General features: G+C 52.3%; 1 protein-coding gene and 2 non-coding genes across 3 annotated transcripts in view; all 3 read right to left on the reverse strand.

The window, feature by feature from the left end:
* Positions 1-27,237, reverse strand: part of SDK1 (sidekick cell adhesion molecule 1) — a 787,316-nt gene that overhangs the window by 499,785 nt on the left and 260,294 nt on the right. The window lies entirely within an intron of this gene.
* On the reverse strand, positions 15,832-15,907 carry TRNAT-UGU (transfer RNA threonine (anticodon UGU)). Its single transcript has one exon. It is a non-coding gene; the product is annotated as a tRNA-Thr (tRNA).
* Positions 21,080-21,202, reverse strand: LOC136377931 (small nucleolar RNA SNORA28). The gene has a single exon (XR_010746534.1). It is a non-coding gene; the product is annotated as a small nucleolar RNA SNORA28 (small nucleolar RNA).

Genomic DNA, 27,237 nt, shown 5'->3' on the forward strand with positions numbered 1-27,237 from the left:
TTTCTTCCTCTTCCTCCTCCTCTTCCTCTTCCTCTTCCTTCTCCTCTTCCTCTTCCTCTTCTTCCTCCTCCTCTTCCTCCTCCTCCTCTTCCTCCTCCTACTCCTCTTCCTCCTCCTCCTCCTTCCCCTCCTCCTCCTCCTTCTCCTCTTTTTTCTTCCTTTTCCTCCTCCTCCTCTTCCTTCTCCTCTTCTTCCCCCTCTTCTTCCTCCTCCTCCTCTTCCTTCCCCTCTTCCTCCTCCTCCTCCTTCTCCTCTGCCTCTTCCTCCTCCTCCTCCTCTTCCTCCTCCTCCTCCTCTTCCTCCTTCTCCTTTTTTCTTCCTCTTCCTCCTCCTCCTCTTCCTCCTCCTCTTCCTCCTCCTCCTCCTCCTCTTCCTCCTCCTCCTCTTCCTTCCCCTCTTCCTCCTCCTCCTCCTTCTCCTCTGCCTCTTCCTCCTCCTCCTTCTCCTTTTTTCTTCCTCTTCCTCCTCCTCCTCTTCCTCTTCCTCTTCCTCCTCTTCCTCCTCCTCTTCCTCCTCCTCTTCCTCCTCCTCTTCCTCCTCCTCCTCCTCCTCCTCCTCCTCCTCCTCCTCCTCCTCCTCTAGTTAGCAGTCCTGCCCACTGCTTCACTAAGGTGCCGGCTAACTCTATTGGGACCCTCACTGCTTTGAAAACAGCCTCGTGGCCTTCTTATCACATCGCTCTCCCTTCTCCAGCGCCCATCACCTCTCTGCAGACGTGGGGGCACCGCTGTCTCCGCTGAGGGCCTTCCCCGGGCCTAAGCAAACATTAAGAAATCCCTCATGGTGACATCCAGATGACAGTGAAGGTTACTGTGTCCTTGGCCACGGCAATAAAATTGCTTCTGTTGTCCTTCCCCGTGCGCGGTGGGAGGTCCGTAGCCCTCTTCAGTGTTGCCGCTAATCCCTGAGCCACCTTCTCCAGGTCACCTCCGCTGGGTACAGCGGCCCCCGCTCGCTGCTGCTGGCCGGCAGGTGGGTTTGTCGGCTGGTCCGTGCTTCCCAGGAGAACTTAGGCCCCTCTTCCCTGCGGCTTGAATCCCCCCTCTCTCGGCCCATACCTGCCCAAGACCCCTTCCCCAGGCGTTTCTGTGCATGGCACACCTCACTCAAAGTCGGGACACTTCCGCCGCCCCTCTGCTCCTGCCCGGCCCGCCCCTGACGTCCACCCCCACTCTATGTAGCACGGCCGGTTAACTCCCTTCCACCCAAACCGCCCTGGAGCCCAGCTGTGCACACCCCCGAGCACCCTCCTATTTCTGCTCAAACCAAGAGCCACACGCTGTCTCCGTCAGCCACGAAGGCACCGCAGAGGCCCTGAAATGTCGGTCCTCCCTCTCGTGTCTTTGTCACCAGTCTCTGAAGGTCGAAGAGAGAAATAGGTAGGTCCCCCTGAGAACAAGTGCACCCCATCGTTAGAGGCAGCAGTGTCTGCACCCTGTTCTGCTCTCGGCCCTGCCCCTGCCCCTGCCCCTGTCCCCTGTCCCTGCCCCTGCCCCTGCCCCTGTCCCTGCCCCTGTCCCCTGCCCCTGCCCCTGCCCCTGTCCCCTGTCCCTGCCCCTGCCCCTTCCCCTGTCCCTGCCCTTGTCCCCTGTCCCTGCCCCTGCCCCTGCCCCTGTCCCCTGCCCCTGCCCCTGCCCCTGTTCCCTGTCCCTGCCCCTGCCCCTTCCCCTGCCCCTGTCCCCTGTCCCTGCCCCTGCCCCTGCCCCTGCCCTGTCCCTGCCCCTGCCCCTGTCCCTACCCCTGTCCCTGTCCCCTGCCCCTGCCCCTGCCCCGTCCCTGTCCCTGCCCCTGTCCCTTGCCCCTGCCCCTGTCCCCTGCCCCCTGCCCCTGTCCCTGCCCCTGTCCCCTGTCCCTGCCCCTGCCCCTGTCCCCTGCCCCTGTCCCCTGCCCCTGCCCCTGCCTCTGGCCCTGTCCCTGTCCCCTGTCCCCTGTCCCTGCCCCTGTCCCTGTCCCTGCCCCTGTCCCCTGTCCCCTGCCCCTGTCCCTGCCCCTGCCCCTGCCCCTGCCCCCTGTCCCTGCCCCTGCCCCTGTCCCCTGCCCCTGCCCCTGTCCCCTGCCCCTGCCCCTGCCCCTGTCCCTGTCCCCTGTCCCTGCCCCTGTCCCCTGTCCCCTGCCCCTGTCCCTGCCCCTGTCCCTGACCCTGCCCCTGCCCCCTGTCCCTGCCCCTGTCCCCTGCCCCTGTCCCCTGTCCCTGCCCCTGCCCGTCCCCTGCCCCTGCCCCTGTCCCCTGCCCCTGTCCCTGCCCCTGACCCTGCCCCCTGTCCCTGTCCCTGTCCCTGCCCCTGTCCCCTGCCCCTGCCCCTGTCCCCTGTCCCTGCCCCTGTCCCCTGTCCCTGCCCCTGCCCCTGTCCCTGTCCCCTGCCCCTGCCCCTGCCCCCTGTCCCTGCCCCCTGCCTCTGTCCCTGCCCCTGCCCCTGTCCCCTGCCCCTGTCCCCTGTCCCTGCCCCTGTCCCTACCCCTGTCCCTGCCCCTGCCCCTGCCCCTGGCCCCTGGCCCTGTCCCTGTCCCCTGTCCCTGTCCCTGTCCCTGCCCCTGCCCCTGTCCCTACCCCTGTCCCTGCCCCTGCCCCCTGTCCCTGCCCCTGTCCCCTGCCCCTGTCCCCTGTCCCTGCCCCTGCCCGTCCCCTGCCCCTGCCCCTGTCCCCTGCCCCTGTCCCTGCCCCTGACCCTGACCCTGCCCCCTGTCCCTGTCCCTGTCCCTGCCCCTGTCCCCTGCCCCTGCCCCTGTCCCCTGTCCCTGCCCCTGTCCCCTGTCCCTGCCCCTGCCCCTGTCCCTGTCCCCTGCCCCTGCCCCTGCCCCCTGTCCCTGCCCCCTGCCTCTGTCCCTGCCCCTGCCCCTGTCCCCTGCCCCTGTCCCCTGTCCCTACCCCTGTCCCTGCCCCTGCCCCTGCCCCTGGCCCCTGGCCCTGTCCCCTGTCCCTGTCCCTGTCCCTGCCCCTGCCCCTGTCCCTACCCCTGTCCCTGCCCCTGCCCCCTGGCCCTGTCCCTGTCCCCTGTCCCTGTCCCTGCCCCTGTCCCCTGCCCCTGCCCCTGTCCCCTGTCCCTGCCCCTGCCCCTGTCCCTGCCCCTGTCCCCTGTCCCCTGTCCCCTGCCCCTGTCCCCTGTCCCTGCCCCTGTCCCTGCCCCTGTCCCCTGCCCCTGTCCCTGCCCCTGTCCCTGCCCCCTGCCCCCTGCCCCTGCCCCTGTCCCTGCCCCCTGTCCCCTGCCCCTGCCCCTGTCCCCTGTCCCTGCCCCTGCCCCTGTCCCCTGTCCCCGTCCCTGCCCCTGCCCCTGTCCCTGTCCCTGTCCCTGTCCCTGCCCCTGTCCCTGTCCCTGCCCCTGCCCCTGTCCCCTGTCCCCGTCCCTGCCCCTGCCCCCTGCCCCTGTCCCCTGTCCCTGTCCCTGCCCTGCCCCTGCCCCTGTCCCCTGTCCCTGTCCCTGCCTTGTCCCTGCCCCTGCCCCTGTCCCTGCCCCTGTCCCTGTCCCTGCCCTGCCCCTGCCCCTGTCCCCTGTCCCTGTCCCTGCCTTGTCCCTGCCCCTGCCCCTGTCCCTGCCCCTGTCCCTGTCCCTGTCCCCTCTCTCTCTCACCCTCTCCTCAGCGCTGACGGGCCTCTCTTACACCGCGCCCTTCCCTCCGCCAAGTCCGCCCACCACAATGCAGAGCCGGAGCGAGGGTTCAAAGCCGAGACGCACTCGGGAAGCGCAGGACCAGGCGGAGGGTGCAGACACTACGGCAGGGAGAGGCGAGAGGCGACTGGCCGTTCTTGCTGCTGCGATGGCGCAGACACGCCCAGGCACTCGTGACTGCTCTGAAGAGCTGGGGGGTGGGGGGAGCGCACCTTGGAGCCGTCCGTGGAGGGGGCAGGGCGGGCAGTCCAATGGTCGGCTCCCTCCCGTTTCCCGTTGGTCAATATCCACCCGCTGAGATGACTGTCTCCCGGGACATCCAGGTTGTATCACCCAGGCCCCAGGGGCCACTCAGGAAGACTGTGGGTGCGACGCTCTCTCCAAGGCAGAGAGGTAACTGGTTTAGAACCGGGGCTGCATGGGGGGCCACACGGGGGGGGGGCACACAGGGTGGGGGCTGTGGGTGAAGTGGGCAGGAACTGCGGACAGACAGCGCCCGGACACGGGGTGGAGAGGAGGTTACCCCAGCGGGCTGCACCCCGCTTGTGTTCCAGGTTCTGCGGCCAAACACCTGCAGATAGAGGAGCACAGGGCGTACTCAAGGCTCCAAGACGAAGACCTGTTTGTTGCCCGAATTTAATGGACGTTGCTCTCACAACACCCCCAGCTGGGTCTGTAGAAACATACTGTGGGAAATGTATTCAAATCCATTTACTTTCCTGCGCTGAACAAGCCTTAGAAATGTCTCCACCATCCGCCGCCGCCTCAGATGGGCACCGGGCACCCCTGGGGCGGTGAGGGGCGGGGTGGCACCTGACCTCCAAACCGGTGGGTGCCGGCTTCCCTTCTTCCTAGAGCGCGGACATCCCCTCGGCGCCAGCTGGCAGGCTGGGCCCACGGCCGCTCAGGCCCGAGTGCTGACCTCCGCCCGCAACGTCCCCTCCGCCTGAAACGCCGCGCCTCCTCTCCACTGCGGAGTGGGGGGCTGTCCCAGGGCCGCTGTGCCGCTCAGTCCACGCTCGCAGGTGCACGCGGCCTTCCCCTGCGGCTCTGCTCTGCACACCCCCTGGGGGGGGGCGCTCGGGACCCTTGTACTTCCCGTTCAAAGTGTAGCGGCTGAGAGGCCAAAGGCCCAGTGCACGTTATCCATTGACCACCTCCCACCACCCCCCTCCCCCGCGGAGGGCTTCGCAACATAATAGCTGCTCCGTGAGCGCTTCAGCAGTGAGTGCCGCGGGCTGGAGAGAAACCACCTCTCGGAGACAAGAATCCGAGTGTGGATTCCCGTGTCTGGGCTCTGCCCCTATTGCCCGACACGGGGGTGCTGACTCTCCCTGTCTTTTAAATCCGTTCTGAGCCGCGTCTGATTTCAAGGCAAATCAGATACTCTTTTATCCGTCTGTCGCTTTTAAGAGCAATTGGGCACCTGAAGTGGAAAAGTTTCTACATGGTAACATCCTAAACTGCAACTCTGTTTACAAACAGCTTATTACCTCCGGAGAGACGGAGGAGGTTATTTTCGAGCAAGACCCGACACATTCACCTCTCTGCTCAGCCGGAAACACTGATCCTCACGAGTCCGAGAGCAAACCGGGCTGTGCCGACACTGGGCCCAGCGGGGACAGCCAGGGCCTTGAAGGTAGGAAACCACCAGAGGCCGGAGAACGTGGACACCCATTGCTCCACGGTCTCCAATTCACGTTTCTTCCTCACAATGCTCTGCCTGTCTTGACCGCCGCCCTCCCTGAGGCCGAGGCCCCTCCGAGCCACAGAAAGGGGGGGGAGGGGGCGGGAATACAACCAGCCCCAGCGGCACGTGGATTCCTAGACGGGCACCTGCGCGCTCCGCCGTGCCTTTATCTTTATCGTCCCCCACAATCCCCGCGTGTCCTTCTCCGGGCACCCCTGAGGTCCTGAACCGTAGAGCTGCTGTCACTCACACACGGCCCCTGAGCTCAGTGGAGATAAAGCGACAACCAGACAAATGAGAACGGGCTGGGGGAGGCTGCCCGCCTATCTGTCACCCCAGGGGACAGAGAGCTCCCCGCGCCTCTCACACCGGCACTGAGGCTGCCTTAGTCAAGCCCTTGCGGTGGGGAAGGCACTGGCAGTGAATACGGTGAACGCAGAAGAGGGGAGGGAAGGACAGACGCTCGCCCCCCCCCCCCCACACACACACGGTTCTAGGTGGACCGGACCGGAAGCATCTGCCCCGCCCCCTCCCGGCCCCGCCTCCTCTGACCACTGTCTCTTCCAGCCTCAGACCCCCTGCCCAGTTCCACGGGTCCAGCCCCCTCCCGGACGCCTCCGGTGTAGGGACACACCAGACCAGCGGTCACCTGAGAAGGCAGAAAACGAGGAAAGGATGTCTCCGCCCTCAGGAACCGTCTAGCACAGTCTGGGGACGGACACAGCCAAACAGAAACGTAAAGCAGGCCAGCCCCTCGCCTGCAGCATACAGAACACTTTCCTCGCCGGGCGGCTGCAAGAATGGAATCCCCGCTTCTTCCGCTTTAACGGGGAAAACTCCAGACGCAGCGTCTGACGCCGACGCTTCGATAAATAGCAGGACAGTAAAAGCGTTCCATGGAGTTTCCACGGAGGGAGGGAAGCTAGTCTTCAGGACCGAGGACACGGAGGTGACACGTGAGACGAGAGCAGCCGCCCCGCCCCCACCCAGGGTACGCAGACCACCCACAGTGCCCGCCAGCCCCGCACGGTGGCTGTGTGCCCTTGGCTAAGAGCTCCGCCCGCCGTCAGACGGCTGCGTTAGTGTGCTGCTGAGACCCACTGGCCGTGGACTTCAGGTGGGGCACGCGACTCTCCCAGTCCCCTTCCGTGTCTCCACTGTATGTGAGCAACAAGACCCCCCTCGAAGCACTGTGGTCACTACTGCTATTGTCGCCGGGACCAGGCGATTTGTGGAGACGTGTAAGGAAAAGAAATGCCAAGACGGGCAGTGCTTGTGCACGTGGGCTTAACGCTGCCAAACACAGCCACACACCCGAGTGTGCGAATTCACCCGGGGATAAGCGATGTCCCCTGCACTGGAGGACGCGGGAGAATGGACGATGGTGGCTGCTCCCGGGCCAGTTAAAGCGACTGGCAGCATGACTACCGGGCGAGGGAAAGATTCAAGCGCAGAAGTCATCTGCTGCAGAGCTCAGGGCCTGCTACCCACCAACTGCCTCAGTTCCTTAGTTAGCGCACCGACATATGAAGGTACCGGGACCTCCTCCGATTGTCCCCCACGGCCGGCCCATGGGGCGGCACACTGGGACATGTCTGCTCCACACTCTCTGTCTCGCTCGCTCGCCCGTCCCCAGAGGAAGGGCAGGCTTCTTTCTCTACCAGGCAGCGTGCAGCAAGCTCGCCCGCCTTGCCTACCACTGCCCGGGCTTAGTTCAGAGTCAAGCAGAGACGTCTGGTGTCATTCCAGAAGCCTTCACCTGGGGCGGGCCACCTTGGACTCCGTAAACAATGGTGACCCCCACGGGACCTACGTGGGGACGGTAGCCGCAGAGAAAGAAGTCTGAATGGCCCGGCATCACCATTCTGCATTATTTATAATGACCCGTAGGAGAGCCCGCTCACGGCTGGTTGGATGGAGAATTCTGTCGCGGGCTGGGGATGATGACAGGGCTTTGTCTAATTAACAATTTCTGAAGTCTGTTCTGAAATGTAAAGCCAGATCTCTGATTTTCCTCATTTTTTCCCTTTTCTTTTTTTTTTTCTTCACCTTTGAACATAGTCCGGGTAAACAAACACACTCGCCGGAACAGCAGCAGCCGTGAATCACGGCCGACCAGGGGTCACACGGGGAAGGAACTGAGCAGAAATGAAAGGCTTCATCTCCTGTTTCTCTGGGCTATTCACGGGCCTCGCTCTGGAGCTTGCACCTTTAATATAAGATAAATAATACATTTACAGCCTCCTGGTTTTAACAAGACAAATGCTATTGTGTTTTGGGGGTTTCGCTGATACATGATAGACTGGGAAGCTTGCTTTTAATTCGCTCCCGTAACTCGCAAAGAACAAAGGGAACTTGATGGGCTTGAATGCTATTAATAAGTTGATCCCTAAAACTTACTCTAAACAGATTGACTGCCTTTTACTAAGGCGGTACCTTTGAAGCTCTTAGTTAATGGAATTTTATTATTTTCTAGATTTATTTTTCTTGATCTTGAAAAATCAAAAGACGGCCAGAATGACTTACTTATAGCCCATGTGATAGGTTTTTTATTTCCCCCTCCAACAAATGCATAAATGTCTTCTTTTAGGCTAAATAACAATTATCAAATGAGATGTGGTTATGGACTGAATGTTTCCACCCCCCCTGATTTCATCTGTGGAAGCCCTAACCCCCAAGGTGATGGTATTTGGGAGATGAGACATTTGGGAGGTGTTTTAAGTCACGAGCAGCGTCCTCACGATGGGATCAGCACCCCCTCTAAGAGGCCCCTGAAGGCTCTCGCAAATGCTCTCCCCCCGCCCCCCACGTGAGGACACAGCGAGATGAGAACTCTCACCAGGAACCGAATTAGCCAACACCTTGATCCTGGACTTCCAGCCTCCAAGAACCGTGAGACATCGATTTCTGTGGTGTAAGCCACCCAGTCTATGGTCTTTGGTTATGAGGGCCCGAGCAGACCAAGATAGATCTCAGTGTAAACGTCAGAACTGGTCCTCTGAGAAGCCACAGAGGCATTCTTTGGGCTCCTCACGAGTGAGTGTCAGGCAGTGGTCACTCAAGCAACTGGGAAAACTCCTCTCCTGCACGTCCAGCTGCCAAGTGGCTCGGACACGAGAGCCCTGCTCAGACATTTTCTGTTCATTCAGGGGAGGTGCCTTTTACGTCGTCCGTCATTTCTGAGCCTTATGAACGACCTCTTCTCCTGATCTGAGAGCTACGATCTTACTTGTTTCACTAGACTTTCTTTTCAACTTCCTTCCCCTCCCCCTTTATCACCTGTTCCTTTATTTGGTTTCAGTCACTGGTTTGCTTCCTCACGTTGAACGTGCGGTCTTTCTCCTGAGGTCACGCAGCCTGGGCGGCGAACGCTGCATCCACTCACGTGCTCCCTCAGCGGCGGGGACTGGGCATGTGTGAAGTGGGGTGCCGTGGGGTGGGAGGTAGGGGCTGCACCCCTGCACCCGGCACCCGGCACCAGCCGGGGGCACTGACCAGAGTCAAGGGCACGGGGAGGAGGCTGAGCTCCCTCCCCAGGTTCATCTACTCCCCGGAACCAGAACCCCACAGGGAGGAGGCTCATCTACTCCCCGGAACCAGAACCCCACGGGGAGGAGGCTGAGCTCCCTCCCCAGGTTCATCTACTCCCCGGAACCAGAACCCCACGGCTCGTCTACTCCCCAGAACCAGAACCCCACGGGGAGGAGGCTCATCTACTCCCCGGAACCAGAACCCCATGGGAAGGAGGCTGAGCTCCCTCCCCGGGCTCATCTACTCCCCGGAACCAGAACCCCACGGGGAGGAGGCTCATCTACTCCCCGGAACCAGAACCCCATGGGGAGGAGGCTGAGCTCCCTCCCCGGGCTCATCTACTCCCCGGAACCAGAACCCCACGGCTCGTCTACTCCCCAGAACCAGAACCCCACGGGGAGGAGGCTCATCTACTCCCCGGAACCAGAACCCCACGGGGAGGAGGCTGAGCTCCCTCCCCAGGTTCATCTACTCCCCAGAACCAGAACCCCACGGGGAGGAGGCTCATCTACTCCCCGGAACCAGAACCCCATGGGGAGGAGGCTGAGCTCCCTCCCCGGGCTCATCTACTCCCCGGAACCAGAACCCCACGGCTCGTCTACTCCCCAGAACCAGAACCCCATGGCTCATCTACTCCCCGGAACCAGAACCCCACGGGGAGGAGGCTCCTCTACTCCCCGGAACCAGAACCCCACAAGGAGGAGGCTGAGCTCCCTCCCCGGGCTCGTCTACTCCCCGGAACCAGAACCCCACAAGGAGGAGGCTGAGCTCCCTCCCCGGGCTCATCTACTCCCCGGAACCAGAGCCCGGGCCCTGCTGGTCCCCTCACCCCCAGCTCTGGCTTCAGTTAACAACAGCGGAAGAAGTATGTCCCAACCCCGCTCAAACGGGGACAACACAGTCTGCTTTTGGAAGGACGGCGAGCCCGCGGCTCCAGAGCCCAGTCTGTCCACGTCGTCCAAGCGAACGATCTGGAATCCTGTGACACACACACACACACACACCCTGATCTTCAGAACCCAGGTGGAAACACCAGCTTTGCGAAGAACAGCCCCTAAAATCCAGGCCTGCCGTCAGTAAATGTTCAGAGTGTGCCTGTGTCCCGGCCTCCGTCCCCCTCTGCGTCTCCCTGGTTCCTTAACGAGCACTGGAACCAGAGGGGAGCCGGTCAGAACGGTGGGGGGGGGGGGCTGCACGGGACCTCCCCCCCCGCCGCGTGCCTCAGAGAGTCACAATTAGCCTGACCACAGCCACCACCAGGCGGCTGGGTCCCAGGCAGCCTTCAGCTCGGCAGCCGGGCTTTGTCCCTGAGCGAATCCTCAGAAGTCACCCAACCCCTGGGGAGAGGATCATTTGATGATTCTTCCTACTGAAAGGCCGGCTTTGGCGGAAGTGCTCATTACCCAGGTGCTGGGCGCCTGTGGACACGGCTGCTGTCCAGGGGACAGCTGCGTCTATTGTCCCTCAGCCTCGCTCTTCCCGCAGCCAACGGACCCGCCCCCGTTCCTGGGGCTCAAGCCTGTGTGGGACCCGACCACGGGCCCGACAGTGTAGGGCCCCCTTCTCAGACCTCCCAGCTCGACCCTGCCCACTGCCCAGGCCTCCGTGGGGTCATTTTCGTTCTTCTGCCCCCCACCCCCACCCCAGTCACAGCTGCTCCATGTCAGGCCCCTGTCCAGGTTCTGGCTCTAATTCTGCCACATCCTCTGGTTCTGCAGCAACACCACCCCCCCGTCCCCCCCCCCAACCCAGCCCATCTTCCACTATGAGACCAGAGAAAATCTTAAGTCTTTAAAATTCATGTCTATGGTCCCCACCACTCTGAGAGCAAGCCCAGACTCCTTCAGAGCAAGCTAGGAGCACTGCCCACGTGGCCCCTCCGGTCCCCACCCGGGCTGTACGCAGGAGTCCTGGGGTACCCCGTGCTTCTCCTCACTGCTGGGGGGGGGGGTCACTGGGCTGCTGCCTCTGCAGGAACACTGCTGCCCTCGCCTGCTCTCACTTGCGCCCCGCAGCCGAAATACGCCCTGACACGGGAGTTCTTCTCTGCGCCCTGTGTCACATGCACCACCACGTTGAACGCCCTGACACGGGAGTTCTTCTCCGCGCCCTGTGTCGCATGCACCACCACGTTTAACGCCCTGACACGGGAGTTCTTCTCCACGCCCTGTGTCGCATGCACCACCACGTTTAACGCCCTGACACGGGAGTTCTTCTCCGCGCCCTGTGTCGCATGCACTGCCACATTTAACGCCCTGACACGGGAGTTCTTCTCCGCGCCCTGTGTCGCATGCACTGCCACATTTAACGCCCTGACACGGGAGTTCTTCTCCGCGCCCTGTGTCGCATGCACCACCACGTTGAACGCCCTGACACGGGAGTTCTTCTCCGCGCCCTGTGTCGCATGCACCACCACGTTTAACGCCCTGACATGGGAGTTCTTCTCTGCGCCCTCTGTCGCATGCACCGCCACGTTGAACGCCGCTCAGCCCGGGGAACCGGTCTGAATCCCCCACAGCACGGAAAGCTCTCTGGGGGCAACGAGAGGCCTGTCTTGTTCACAGTGAAATCCCTGGTACCCAGCACTGTGCCTGTCACACAACAGGCGCCGGATACGGAGCCCCTGAGGAGCGTCCGTCGGTCTCCATGGAGCCAACCTCACTGGAATAAAAACAAAAACAGAATATAATAATAGAAGTGGCCATTCGCTGAGCACACACACTGTAAATCGACTTTGCCAAGACCTTTCATATGCTTGACTCATTTAATCTGTAGCTCTCTCTCTCTGGCACATTCCGGCTGTCTCCCCTGCGGGCATCCACTGGGCTCTTCATTTCACTGTGGAAATTACATAACGTCCACACCAAGCCCAAGTCTTGGTACCCCCATCATGAATATAATTCCATATTCGTGCCCTGAGGTCTAGAAGAGTCCTAATCCCCAAACAGGCTCTTACCTCCTCTTCCACGAGGCATATTTTTTTGTGTAGGACTATCCTTCGTTAAAAAAATATATATATCCTACTTTACAAAACTTCACAAAATACCATCAAACAAATGAAAAGCCTGGCAAAGTGACAGTAAAAAAGCGGGAATGTGCGTAACGTAAGCTTAGAAGTGACTGACTTGTCACTCTTCCTCTCATCCACAGTACTTTGAACAAGAGTGAGCACCCCACAGATGGTGTCTGAATTGAATTAAGAAGCATCAGTCACTTCTTGCTGATCTGTAAGCTTCATTTAGTGAGTCAGGCGCCCTTCCTTTGACGGTTAGGCACTGGTGGTAGTTAGACAGTTAATCCGGTGTGTTCGGATGTTCAGCGAGCAGATCTTGAAGATCTTCCTTAATAGGATAGTAAGTGAAGAGTAGCCTTGGTAAGAGAAGGGAGAGGATGAGAAGAGGGGTGACTGGGGACTGTCTAAGGCAGGTGTCCCCAAACTACGGCCCGCAGGCCCCAATGCGGCCCCCTGAGGCCATTTATCCAGCCCCCACTGCACTTCTGGAAGGGGCACCTCTTTCATTGGTGGTCAGTGAGAGGAGCATAGTTCCCATTGAAATACTGGTCAGTTTGTTGATTTAAATTTACTTGTTCTTTTTTTAAATATTGTATTTGTTCCCGTTTTGTTTTTTTACTTTAAAATAAGATATGTGCAGTGTGCATAGGGATTTGTTCATAGTGTTTTTAATAGTCTGGCCCTCCAACGGTCTGAGGGACAGTGAACTGCCCCCTGTATAAAAAGTTTGGGGGCCCCTGGTAAGGGCTCGGCTATTAGCTAAAAATTACAGGCACCCAGTGTGGCTCAATATACCCTTGTTTGTATGGAGAATAATACAGCAGTCAGCGATGCAAGCGTAGACTGTCCCGAGTCCCCACAGCTGTGAGCCGACTTCTGCTCTACAAAGAGAGGGACGGTTATCCTAGCTATTATGTACCTCGTATAAGTAAAAACCAACTTCAATAAGCCAACTCTAGATTAAATCACTTAGGGTACTTCAATAGGACTTTAAAAAGAAACATTCCAACAGGAAGACCCCAAATTTCATTAAAGGAGTGTTATGCATTTATTGGTTTAGGATGATTCCAAAACACTTGTGTCTGGCCAAACCGAAGCTGTTTTTTCGAGAGTAAAGCTGCTTTGCTGAGGGAGTGGGGTCAGCTGTGTCAGGAGGTGACCGTCTCCGCTGCGGTGGGTGACCAGCAGTCAGCAACTCAGCCCCAGAGGGACCCACTGGGGCTTCCCGGTAAGAGCATGAAGACACCACTGCGGGAAGGGGCCGTGTAGACTAGAAACACCTGGAGTCGGTGAGGATGGCCCGAGGGTGTTGTGTGTCCGTGCAAGACTGCCCTTGGCGGAGCTAAATGGCTTTCAAAAACCCTTGGGACATTAGCTGCTGCCCTGGTAAAGGTGACTTTTATCAGCAGTGATAAAAACTGTCTAGCAGCCCCCGAGAAGAACACCTGCCCATCAATGATACAGCAACATGCTCTCGCAACATCAGCGCCCGCCTGCTGAGTCCCCCGAGCACCAGCCCCTGTGTGGACTTCCTCTCCCCTGCCCTGCCTGGAACGGCGCCGGTGACTCCTCCACAACTGGGTGGGGGCGTTCCTCCTGGGTGCATATTAAGAGACAGGCTCCGAGGCCCTGGCCGGTTGGCTCAGCGGTAGAGCGTCGGCATGGCGTGCGGGGGACCCAGGTTCGATTCCAGGCCAGGGCACATAGGAGAAGCGCCCATTTGCTTCTCCACCCTCCCCCTTCCTCTCTGTCTCTCTCTTCCCCTCCTGCAGCCAAGGCTCCACTGGAGCAAAGATGGCCCGGGCGCTGGGGATGGCTCCTTGGCCTCTGCCCCAGGCGCTAGAGTGGCTCTGGTCGCAACAGAGCGATGCCCGGAGGGGCAGAGCATCGTCCCCTGGTGGGCAGAGCATCGCCCCTGGTGGGCGTGCCGGGTAGATCCCGGTCGGGCGCATGCGGGAGTCTGTCTGTCTCTCCCCATTTCCAGCTTCAGAAAAATACAAAAAAAAAAAGAGACAGGCTCCAATATATATATCTATATCTATCTATATCTATCTATATATATAGATAGATAGATATAGATATATAGATATATAGATATATATTAGATATATATATAGATATACTGTTGGCTGGTGACATTATCATAATTCCTACAGGGAACCTCTCTGCTCTCTAAGCTATGGGCAAGAGACAATCTCAGTCTCTGAGTATCGTTTACCGCCCCCCAAAACAAAACAGTAAAATAGAGGAGAAAATCGTAAAACTTGAGCTCACTGGGAAAACACAAAACAAGTGTGCACTCTAAGTACCGCCTCTCGGGTCCGTGTTCTGACAGAATCCCACGCCGCAGGCGGTAAACATATAAATCACCAGAGATTAAAGACAAGGGCGCGCGCGCGCGCGTGCAAAGTAAGCGAGCCCAGTGTGGTCACGATGGACTCTGGGCATTTATGTGTTCACAGAAATCAGTGAACAAAATAAAGAACGTTAATTTGTGGTCCAATGAAGCCCTTTGTGGAGCAAAGCTGGAAAAGCCTTCGGGGACCCCCTATCTGTGTGGAAACCCGTCCCCGCCCCCCGCGAGCCCCGGCATGCCCTGCTGTGGGCCACGGCCAGGCCGCTGCCCTCTGTGACTGTGGCGCAGGTTAACGGCCGTGTTGTTATAAATAAAACTGTCACTAGAAAACAGAAGCGTCTCCAGAGAAGAGACTTTGAGAGATCCTCCCAGCAGCAAGGGGTTCCATGGGGGTCCCTGCCATTCGGGGAGAAGCTGAGGAGAGCAGGGAAGAGGCGGCCGAAGGCTTGTCCCCAGCCAACAGGACCCTGGGGCTCCGCGGGGAAGGCGGGGCCCCTGGCTTCCGTCCTGCCTCTCAGATGATGGAGCTGCTGTCTGCCGTGGGGACTCCGGACCAGACCGTGAGGAAAACAGAGTGGTAAGGAGTAAATGACCCTCCGAGGGCCAGAGCTAGAGAAAGACACTGCACCTCGGGGAGGAAGTGGCCAAAACGACACCCCCCCGGGGACACAGTTTCTACTCAACTAGAAAACCCAGTGTCAGCGGCATGTCACAAAGAGCCAGCCCAACAGATTTTAAGTCAAAGTCTTCCTCCCAGAGTAACAAATGTGTAACGCGCAATCGGAGTGAATTTCCTTTCCGAAGGGCAGAGCAGAGGCCAGTGAGCCCCGGCGCACAGACGTCCCGGCCCTCCGGCTGGGCTCACCCGCAACCCGCAGGCCCGAGCGCGGAGGCTTTGCTGCTGGGTCAGGGTGACCTCACTGCTCCGTGGACAGACAGTGAGCTGGGCCGCCCTTCCAGACCTTTCACAGGCTTCAGAAGGATGCCACTGAGACACATCTCATTAAACCCACAGCGCACTCCACACCCAACTTCCCAAAAATAAAAGTAAGTCCTCTGGACCCACCACCGCCAACAGCTGTGCTCCTCTCTGAAACCAAGACTCTTCATCTGTGAGCTCGGGGAACCAGGCAGTCGCTGGGCTTCCCGTCCCCACTGGCGGCTCTGCGGCCCACAACCAAAACGGGGCTCGGTCCCGGCAAGTGACCTGTGCTCCCCCATCCTTCTATCAGCTCACATCTGGTTCCAGCTTGTGGGCCAACCTCTTATCATCTTGTTCTCCTCACTTCTAACCGATACATGTTTCTTGTTTTCTCTGTATCCTTTTCACCAAATTTTTATTTTATTTTTTTGTATTTTTCTGAAGTGAGAAGCGGGGAGGCAGTCAGACAGACTCCCGCATGCGCCCGACCAGCATCCACCCGGCACGCCCACCAGGGGGCGATGCTCTGCCCATCTGGGGCATCGTTCTGTTGCAACCAAAGCCATTCTAGCGCCTGAGGTGGAGGCCATGGAGCCATCCTCAGCGCCCGGGCCATCTTTGCTCCAATGGAGCTTTGGCTGCAGGAGAGGAAGAGAGAGACCAAGAGGAAGGAGAGGGGGAGGGGTGGAGAAGCAGATGGGCGCTTCTCCTGTGTGCCCTGGCCGGGAATCAAACCCGGGACTTCCACACACAGGGCCGACGCTCTACCGCTGAGCCAACTGGCCAGGGCTAACTTTCCCACCAACTTTAAATGCATTTTAAAACTAAGCAAGATATACATTTTCAATGAGAAAAGAAAATATAAAAGTTACAAACTCATTTACTTTACAAATGAGAAAATTACAGTCCAAATAACCACCTATAGCAGCAGTGTGGCATTAAATATATAATATAAGGTCTACTGGAAAGTTCTGTCTGTTTCTATCACAACAAATTTCGACACGTAAGCACATGTCTATTTGGTGCATGTGTGCCTCTCTATTTTTATCACTTAATGTATACATACTGACATAGCAAATTAGCTAAAACAAAGTTGATTCATGTTAGTCTTATGTGTGAAGCGATAGTGTACCCATGGCTACTGATAAAGTTCATTTACGCCACTGTAATTTTTACAAACTTCAACAAGGAAGAAATGCTACAGAAGCATGTCTGTCGCATCCACCATATTCCCTGGATTTAGCACCCTCCGACTATCACTTGTTTTTTGTTCTTACAAAATTTTTTGAAGGGCAAAAAATTCAAAAATGAAGAAGATATCAAACAAGCACTGGTTCAATTTTTCGCATCAAAAGATAAAACATTTTTCAAAAATGGGGATATACAAATTGCCCTCACGCTGGCAAGAAATCATTAATAATAATGGCAATTATATTATTTAATAAAGTTTATTGACGGTAAGAAAAATATGTATTTGGTTTTATTCCAAAAACGGACAGAACTTTCCGGTAGACCTTATCTATCTATCTATCTATATATATATATATATATATATATATATATATATATATATATATATGCCATGCTAAACAGTTGGGAATAAATCAGAAGTTAAACTGAAGATAAAGGTGTATTTGTATAGTGAAAAAAAGTTAATAAGGCAATTTGTAGTTTCCTTGGAAAGATATTTTCTATGTATCAACGACATAAAATGCACATAAGCTCCTAGGCGGCAGCAGGTTGTTGCACTGTGACTGGTGTTTGCAGGAGCCTGGTGACCACCATTCCCCATCACAGACTCTCCGAATGAGGTCAATTTAGGGAAAAAATCATTTCATTATCAGGGAGCGTGCCAGAGGCCACATCTGTATGTCACCAAAGGTAGAGTCCTAAATTATAGAAAGGCTCCATCTGCCAAGGTTCCGCTCTTGGCTATGGACTGCTGGTGCAAATCGCTCCTGAGGTCCTCTGGAATGTGGTCATGACTAACCTCGGGGACACTCGGAATGTTTACCAGAAGGAAGCCCAAAAGACACCGAGGGGAGGGGGAGTCAAAATTCTATTCGAGGCCCTGGCAGGTTGGCTCAGCGGTAGAGCGTCGGCCTGACGCGTGCGGGGGACCCGGGTTTGATTCCCGGCCAGGGCACATAGGAGAAGCGCCCATTTGCTTCTCCACCCCCACCCCCTCCTTCCTCTCTGTCTCTCTCTTCCCCTCCCGCAGCCAAGGCTCCATTGGAGCAAAGATGGCCCAGGCACTGGGAATGGCTCCTTGGCCTCTGCACCAGGCGCTAGAGTGGCTCTGGTCGCGGCAGAGCGACGCCCCGGAGGGGCAGAGCATTGCCCCCTGGTGGGCAGAGCGTCACCCTTGGTAGGCGTGCCGGGTGGATCCCAGTCGGGCGCATGCGGGAGTCTGTCTGACTGTCTCTCCTCGTTTCCAGCTTCAGAAAAATAAAAAAAATAATAAAATAAAAAAAAATTCTATTCGACAAAAACCCCTTAAATATTAATCATTGGAGGGATTCAGAGATGAACCACTCATCGTCCCTGACCAGAATAATCTGAAATCTAATGAGGAGGAAAAACATGCAGGGTAGAGCGCGCAGAAGAATGATTGAGTGACGAGGGCCACAGCAGACATGCCCCGAGTGACAGGGGCGCGGAGGAGGAAGACACCTTCACCTGGATGGTGTCACGGAGCTGTCTAAAGTGGCTGCCCAACAGAGGACGTGAACGGACGCCTGTATGACCACTAGTAACACCGGTTCGAAGAGCAAACCTCTCGGCGACAGCCCCTCTGGCAATCCACAGAGACAGTGGGTGGCAGACCAGCAGATGCACAGCCGTCCTAACCCCACTCCGGTGAGGAACCAGAGTGAACACCAGGAAAAGCCTTGGGCGGTTAGCTTCCCGTAACTGACCCCGGGGGAATGGAAACAATGAAGAATGGGGAAGGTAGGTGAGCGGATGACCCAAGCCTGGGCACGGCTGAATCAGCATACCACCGACAACAACCACCACCTCGCTGTGACCTGTCATGCTCCCTAACGTACAACGTATCCTGTGTCTCGTTTACTTTTTAAAAATTTTACGGTGATCGTTTAGTTCCACCAGGGCAAGGATTCTTTTGTGTGTGTGTGTGTGTATACATTGCCTACTTTGTCTAAATGCCAAGACATCACAATGGGCACTCAATAAATATTTATTGAACGAACCAATGACGGATGAGCTCTACAAGAAAAGTTCACACCAATTAACCCAGCGCTTCTGTTTCTAGAAATAACCCTCGAGTAATCGCTACCATGTATTAAGAGGGTTATTGTGTGGCAGACGTGCTCTGATCCGGTCATAGGGTTCAGCCGTTAAGTTCTCGCAACGATCCGTGGAGAAAGTGAGACACAGAGGTTAATTCCTTGCCCCGAGGTTACACAGCAACCAGTGGAGCACTGCTCTTTCTAAGTATAATAGATAACCTGAAACGTGAGGCTGTGTTTTACAGACTGTAAAACCGTCTAAATACCTCACAGCAGAGGGCAGCTTTCAACACGTTACGCTGCACCCACAAGGGGAATATCCCATACTCATCGAAACCCGTCTGTGTTTCAAAGCATGTTAACCGCGTGAGAGATGGTGTTAAGCACAAGACCAGGACGCACCATTAAATACATACTGAGGTCTCAACCGTAGGTGTAGAAAATAAAAATTAGGAGAAAACGCACCCATTCTTCTTTCCCTCCTAACCTCAGGGGCAGAGGCTTTTAATTAAGCATACGTACGCTTCCACGCATGGTATTTTATTAATGGCCCGTGCGGGGGGGGCCCCCTTTTGTTTATACAGATGAGATGGGATTGATTTAAATCCATTCCCCCGGCTCATCCCACAACCCCTGCCAAGAGCAACAATCCTGTGTGTTCTGTGGCTCTCTTCTGATTCGAATGTGCTCTTCCAAACGCACATTGTCGTGTGTGTGTGTGTGTGTGTGTGTGTGTGTGTGTGTGTGTGTGTGTGTGCGCGCGCGCGCATGCGCTTTTAATTCAAGCGACGGTATTAAGCTACTAACAGTATTCTGCCGCTTCCCTTTCCCCGCCTCCTTCCTTCTGGTAACATCTAACCACGCCCCTGGGCACAGAGGTCGCCCCCAGGTGCTCCACGTTGGCCTCCACATCTTCCCCCCACTGCTCCCCTAGAAAGGACCCCCCAAAAAAACTTCCTGCCTCCCTGTCTAGAGATAATGTTGCCACAAGCCTCGTGCCTGTCCCTTCCCTCAGTTATCAACAATGTCCTTGGCGTGTATACCCAGGAGAAGGCGTGCTGGGTGGGCCACAGAGCGCGTGGTCCTAATTGGTTTATGACCTTCAGACGGCTCTCCCACATCGCCGCAGGAAGGAGGCTCCATGCCCACCCCAGGGCACGAAAATCCCTGTCCTCACACTGTCCCCCCACCCCGGCACGCGCCTCGTTCAGCTTTCTAACTCTTACTAGCTTAGCAGCGACTGTCAACGTCGTGTATCAGTTCTCACTTCTCTGATTACCGGTGAGTTTGATGATGATTTATTTATTTATTTATTTATTTTGTATTTTTCTGAAGCTGGAAACGGGGAGAGACAGACAGACTCCCGCATGCGCCCGACCGGGATCCACCCGGCACGCCCACCAGGGGCGACGCTCTGCCACGACCAGAGCCACTCTAGCGCCTGGGGCAGAGGCCAAGGAGCCATCCCCAGCGCCCGGGCCATCTTTGCTCCAATGGAGCCTCGGCTGCGGGAGGGGAAGAGAGAGACAGAGAGGAAGGAGGGGGGTGGAGAAGCAAATGGGCACTTCTCCTATGTGCCCCGGCCGGGAATCGAACCCGGGTCCCCCGCACGCCAGGCTGACGCTCTACCGCTGAGCCAACCGGCCAGGGCCGAGTTTGATGATTTCTTCATGTGCTGGTTAGCCTTCCGGGTTTCCGCTTCTGTACAGCTGATGCTTCCGTCTCTCTCTCTCTCACACTTCTGTTGAAATCACCATCCCCTTCATACGGTTTTGCGGGAGAGCCTTGCAGTTCTAAACACAGACTTGCCACAATGAGAGAGGACGCCTGTACCCTCTCTCGTTCTGCCACCTGTCCCAGCGTCACCAAAGGTGCCCCTGTGTTCCCTACGGCTTTATGCTCCTGTTGAAGTTTATCAATTCTCTAAGTAAATGCTTCTGTTAAAAGTTTTTTATCAAGTCCTTAAAAACATACAAGTAAAATTCTGAATAGACCGAGCTGAATTTCAAGATAGCTTAGGAAGAACTGACACTTTTTTTTAATACTACATCACATAACTGTCTTTTATTAGTTTTAAAATTTCTCTCTAAAGGGATATTGTGCATTCTTGATTAATTCATAGGCACTATATAGCTTCTGTTACTCTTATGGGCAGTATGTTTTATTGCATTTTAATTGGATCTTACTGGTATAGATCAGTTATATTGATTCTTATAGACGGATCCTATATACAGCGATGTCACCATACTCATTAGTTCTAATAATCAGCTTATTACATTGTTGGTGAAGATGACGATATTGTCCATAAACAATGACAATTTATTCCTGCCGATACTTAGGCGTCATTTCCTCTTCTTCCTGGGCAGCGTTCACCAGGACATCAACGCTACGCTAAGGGCAGCAGAGACAGTGGGCAGATGGGGGTGGGCACTTTCGACTGGATCTCTCAAACTCCATTCTTCTTTCCCTGTAGCCGGCTAGGTCCAGAGATCCAAAACCTGCATTTCTTAGACTCCTTCCCGGCTAAGACTCTGGAGGCAACCTGAGATCTGTCAGTGAGATGCACTCTCGTGAGATTTGAAAGAGAAAGGCAATGTGGAAGCCACCTGTCTGCTCGAGTGGACAGTGGACAGCAAGGCTGGGGATGTGTTTGTGGGGCCTGCGTCTGCATTCTGGAGCCTAGTCACCAGTTGTTTTTTGGGTTTTTTTACATTGTCTAAGTCTATATAAAGGTTGTCTAATGGAGGAGAGAATACCTGAATAGGTTAGACTTTGTTAGTATAGCAAGCTCAAATTGTATCAGACAGTTTTGCATCTGCCACAGAGTGTTGCTTGCAAGCCTGGTCACCAGGTTTTAGGGGTAAAAAGCTAATAGTGGTGATTGTGAAAGCAACAGCAACTTTCTGTCCCCTGGATTGTGACTACAGTGGTCTGACCTTGACGCCTGTCCTCGACAGCAGCCCCTTCCAACAACATGTTCACTGTCTGATCTAAGGTACCACCTCTCTTTCTCCTGGAAAACCGAGAATTATTTGTTGTTTCCTGCACGAAACTAGGACGGACAGTGGTGGTATGCTTGTCTTCTTCTCTGTATTAGAGGGAATTTAAAGTTTCTGGTAAGTATAACCTCTGATAGAGTTTTTAATATGTAACCTAAAGGAAGGTCCCTTCCATTCCTAGTAATATTTACATGTGTGTGCTTTTAAAATCCTAGGTAGCTGTTGAACTCTATCAGATGCTTTAGCTACAACCGTTTGAGAGAAGCATATTTTTTTCTTTCATTCCTTTAATGTGAAGAATTATACTCATGCATTTTCGGATGGTTTCCGAAGCTTTGCGAAACGCGCTGGGCATCTTTCTCTCTACGGGCAATTTTGTGGAACAATCTGTGAAAGGTGAGAAGTCACTGCCTTAAACGTTAACCCTGTTCTCACCGACGAGATTCTCCCGGGAAATTTGAGACAAAAGCTCTTTGACGATTTCCACAGAGTGGTCTAATCTTACGTTGGCCTAGTCCAGTTCTCTGCTTTTTCTCCTGACAGTTCTAACACTGTGTTATTCATCTTTCAAAGAGCCAGTTTTTTTTTTAATTAATTGTGTTCACATAGATTCTAGAGTCACCCCGAATGCATCCTCCCTCCCCCCTATTCCCCTCAACATCTCCCTTGCCCCCCCCTCTCTATAGCGCCCTCCCCCCTTCCCTTCAGGTTTATCCCATCCTATCATCCCCTTTGCCTCTGTCCTCTTTTCCTCTCGTCCCTTTGATCCCTCCTCTGTCTCTATTCCGTTCCTCAGTTCACATTATTCCTTGGATTCCTCAAAAGAGTGAGGTCATATGATATTTTTCATTCTCTGCCTGGCTTACTTCACTCAACATAATAGTTTCCAGGTCCCTCCATATTGTTGCAAAAGGTAATATTTCCTCCTTTTTCATGGCCCCATAGTATTCCATTGTATATATGTACCAAGGCTTTTTTTTTTTTTTTTTTTTTTTTTTTGTATTTTTCTGAAGCTGGAAACGGGGAGAGACAGTCAGACAGACTCCCGCATGCGCCCGACCGGGATCCACCCGGCACGCCCACCAGGGGCGACGCATTGCCCACCAAGGGGCAATGCTCTGCCCCTCTGGGGCATCGCTCTGTCGCAACCAGAGCCACTCTAGCGCCAGGGGCAGAGGCCAAGGAGCCATCCCCAGTGCCCGGGACATCTTTGCTCCAATGGAGCCTCGGCTGCGGGAGGGGGAGAGAGAGACAGAGAGGAAGGAGAGGGGTGGAGAAGCAGATGGGCACTTCTCCTGTGTGCCCTGGCCGGGAATCGAACCCGGGACCTCTGCACACCAGGCCGACGCTCTACCACTGAGCCAACCAGTTAGGGCTGTACCAAAGCTTTTTAATCCACTCGTCCACTGACAGACACTTGGGCTGTTTCCAGATCTTCACTATTGTGAACAATGCTGCCATAAACATGGGGGTGCATTTCTTCTTTTCAGTCGGTGATATGGTGTCCTTGGGGTATACTCCTAAAAGTAGGATGGCTGGGTCAAAGGGCAGTTCCATTTCTAATTTTTTGAGGAATCTCCATACTGTTTTCCACAGAGGCTACACCAGTCTGCATTCCTACCAGCAGTGCAGGAGGGTTCCCCTTTCTCCACATCCTCGCCAGCACCTATCCTATGTTGTTTTGTCAATGAGCGCCATTCTGACTGGTGTGAGGTGGTATCTCATTGTGGTTTTAATTTGCATTTCTCTAATGATTAGTGATGTTGAGCATTTTTTCATATGCCTATTGGTCATCCGTATGTCCTCTTTGGAGAAGTGTCTATTCATTTCTTGTGCCCATTTTTTTTATTGGATTGTTTGTCTTCCTGGTGTTGAGTTTTACAAGTTCTTTATAAATTTTGGTTATTAATCCCTTATCAGACGTATTGTCAAATATATTCTCCCATTGTGTAGTTTGTCTTTTTATTCTGTTCATATTGTCTTTAGCTATGCAAAAGCTTTTTAGTTTGATATAGTCCCATTTGTTTATCCTATCTTTTATTTCTTTTGCCTGTGGAGATAATTCAGCAAAGATATTGCTGCGATAGATGTCGGCGAGCTTACTGCCTAAGTTTTCTTCTAGGATACTTATGGTTTCACAATTTACATTTAAGTCCTTTATCCACTTTGGTTTAATTTTGTGCATGGTGTAAGTTGGTGGTCTAGTTTCATTTTTTTTGCAGGTAGCTCTCCAGTTTTCCCAACATCATTTGTTAAAGAGACTGTCTTTACTCCAATGTATGCTCTTACCTCCTTTGTCAAATATCAATTGTCCATAAAGATGTAGGTTTATTTCTGGGTTCTCTGCTCTGGTCCATTGATCTATATGCCTGTTCTTATGCCAGTACCAAGCTGTTTTGAGTACAATGGCCTTGTAGTATAACTTGATATCAGGAAATGTGACACCTCCCACGTTATTCTTTTTTTTCAAGATTTCTAAGGCTATTTGTGTTCTTTTTTGGTTCCATATAAATTTTTGGAATATGTGTTCTATATCTTTGAAGTATGTCATTGGTATTTTAATTGGTATTGCATTGAATTTATAAATTGCTTTGAGTAATATAGACATTTTAATTATGTTTATTCTTCCAAACCATGAACACAGTATATGCTTCCACTTGTTTGTGCCTTCCTTGATTTCTTTTATCAATGTTTTATAATTTTCTGAGTATAAGTCTTTAACCTCCTTGGTGAAATTTACTCCTAGGTTATTTTTTTGGTTGCAATAGTGAAGGGGATTGTTTCCTTCATTTCTCTTTCTGACAGTTCATTGTTCGTGTATAAAAATGCCTTTGGTTTCTGTGTATTAATTTTATATCCTACCACGTTGCTGAATTCGTTTATTAGGTCCAGTAGTTTTTTGACTGAGACTTTAGGGTTTTCTATATACAGTACCATATCATCTGCAAATAATGATAGTTTTACTTCTTCTTTTCCAACTTGAATGCCTTTTATTTCTTCTTCTTGTATGATTGCTGTGGCTAGGACTTCCAGGACTATGTTGAATAAGAGTGGTGAAAGGGGGCACCCCTACCCTGTTCCTGATTTTAGGGGATTGCTTTTAATTTTTGCCCAATGAGTATGATGTTGGCTGTGGGTTTCTCATAGATGGCCTTTATCATGTTGAGGTATGTTCCCTGTATTCCCACCTTGCTAACAGTTTTGATCATAATTGGGTGCTGGATTTTATCAAATGCTTTTTCTGCATCTATTGAAATTATCATGTCGTTTTTCTCTTTCCTTTTGTTTATGTGGTGAATCACATTAATTGATTTACAAATGTTGTACCAGCCTTGCCTCCCCAGAATAAATCCCACTTGATCATGATGTATGATTTTTTTCATGTATTGCTGGATCCGGTTTGCTAATATTTTGTTGAGGATTTTAGCATCTAAATTCGTCAGGGATATTGACCTATAATTTTCTTTCTTTGTGTTGTCTTTGCCTGGTTTTGGAATCAGAATTATGCTCACCTCATAAAAGTAACTTGGAAATGTTCTTTCCTCCTGAATTTTTTGAAATAGCTTGAGAAGGATAGGAGTTAGTTCTTCTTTGAATATTTGGTAGAATCCACCAGTGAAACCATTAGGCCCAGGAGTTTTGTTTTTGGGGAGCTTTTTGATAACTGTTTCGATCTCTTTTGTTGTAATCGGTCTGATTAGGTTTTCTGATTCTTCCAGATTGATTTTTGGAAGATTTTTGTTTCAAGGAATTTGTCCATTTCACCTAGGTTGTCTAATATTTTTGCATACAGTTCTTCATAGTATTTTCTTACAATATTTTGTATTTCTGTTGTGTTGGTTGTTATTTCTCCACTCTCACTTCTAATTTTATTTATTTGAGTCCTCTCTCTTCTTATCTTGGTGAGTCTTGTTAAAGGTTCATCGATCTTGTTTACCCTTTCAAAGAAACAGCTCTTGGTTTCATTGATCCTCTGTATTGTTTCTTTAGCTTCTATGGCATTTATTTCCACTCTGATCTTTATTATTTCCTTCCTTCTACTACCTCTGGGCTTTACTTGCTGTTCTTTTTCTGGTTCTTTTAGATGAAGGGTTAGGTTGTTTATTTGAGCTTTTTCTAGCTTCTTAAGAAATGCCTGTAGTGCTATGAACTTCCCTGTCAGGACTGTTTTTGCTGTGCCACATAAATTTTGAGTTGTTGTTTGCTCATTATCATTTGTTTCTAGGAATTTTTTTTATTTCTTCTTTGATTTCATTGTTAACCCATTCATTATTTAATAACATGCTGTTTAGTTTCCATGTGTTTGAGTATTTTTCAGTTTTTCTGTTGTGGTTAATTTCTAGTTTCATGCCATTGTGATCAGAGAAAATGCTTGATATGATTTCAATCTTCTTAAATTTGTTGAGACTGCTTTTGTGCCCTAACATGTGGTCTATCTTAGAGAATGTACCATGAGCACTTGAAAAAAATATATATTCTGCTGCTTTAGGGTGGAAGGTTCTGTAGATATCTATTAAATCGAGTTGATCTAGTGTGTCCTTTAAGTCTGCTGTTTCTTTGTTAATTTTCTTTCTTGAAGATCTATCTAGTGATGTTAGTGGGGTATTGAAATCTCCTACTATTATAATATTGCTGTTGATCTCACCCTTTATATCCATCAAAGTCTGCTTTATATATTTAGGTGCTCCTATATTAGGTGCGTAGATATTTATGATGGTTATATCTTTCTGCTGGATTGCTCCCTTTATCATTATGTAGTGACTTTCTTTATCTCTTACTATAGTCTTTGTTTTAAAGTCTATTTTGTCTGATATAAGTATTGCTACCCCAGCTTTTTTTTCATTTCCATTTGCATGAAATATTTTTTTCCATCCTTTTACCTTCAGTCTATGTGCATCTTTTGTTTTAGGGTGTGTCTCTTGTAGACAGCATATGTATGGGTCGTTTTCTTATCCAAGCAGCTAACCTTTGTCAAAAGACAAAGTCTCTATGTCTTTTGATTGGATAATTTAATCCATTTACATTTAAGGTTATTATTGATATGTAGTTGTTTATTGCCATTTTATTCTTTAAAGCTGTATTCCTCTTTTGCTATATTCTTTTCCCACCTTGATCTGTTTACAACAGGCTCCTTAACATTACCTGGAGCATTGGTTTGGTTGTAATAAATTCCTTGATTTTTTTTTTTTTTTTTTTTGTCTGAAAAGATTTTTATTTCTCCTTCAATTTTAAATGATAGCCTTGCTGGATAAAGTAGTCTTGGCTGTAAGGCCCTTGTTTGCATTACTTTAAATATTTCTTGCCATTCCCTTCTGGCCTCATGTGTTTCTGTTGAGAAGTCAGATGTCATCCTTATGGGGGCTCCTTTGTAGGTGATAGCCTTTTTTTTCTAGGCAGCTTTTAATATTTTCTCTTTATTGCTTAGCTTTGGTATTTTAATTATGATGTGTCTTGCTGTAGATTTCTGTGGGTTTCTCTTTAATGAAGTTCTCTGTGTTTCTTGAACTTGTGAGACCCTTCCCTGCATCAATTTAGGGAAGTTTTCAGCTATGATATGATTGAACAAAGTCTGTATCCCTTGTTCTTTCTCTTCTTCTTCAGGAACCCCTATAATGCGGATGTTATTTCTCTTCATGTTGTCACAGAGCTCTCTCAGACTTTCCTCAGACTTTTTGAGTCTGTTTTCTTTTTTCTGCTCTGCTTCCATGCCTTCACTTATCTTGTCCTCTAACTCGCTGATTTGATTCTGAGCTTCATCCATCCTGCTTTTAATTCCTTCCATTGTGATCTTCATTTCTGATATTGTATTTGTCACCTCTGACTGATTCTTTTTTAATATTTCAATGTCCTGTTTTATACTTGCTATCTAT

This window comes from Saccopteryx leptura, chromosome 6, assembly GCF_036850995.1.
Source record: "Saccopteryx leptura isolate mSacLep1 chromosome 6, mSacLep1_pri_phased_curated, whole genome shotgun sequence".
In the NCBI taxonomy this organism is placed as follows: Eukaryota; Metazoa; Chordata; class Mammalia; order Chiroptera; family Emballonuridae; genus Saccopteryx; species Saccopteryx leptura.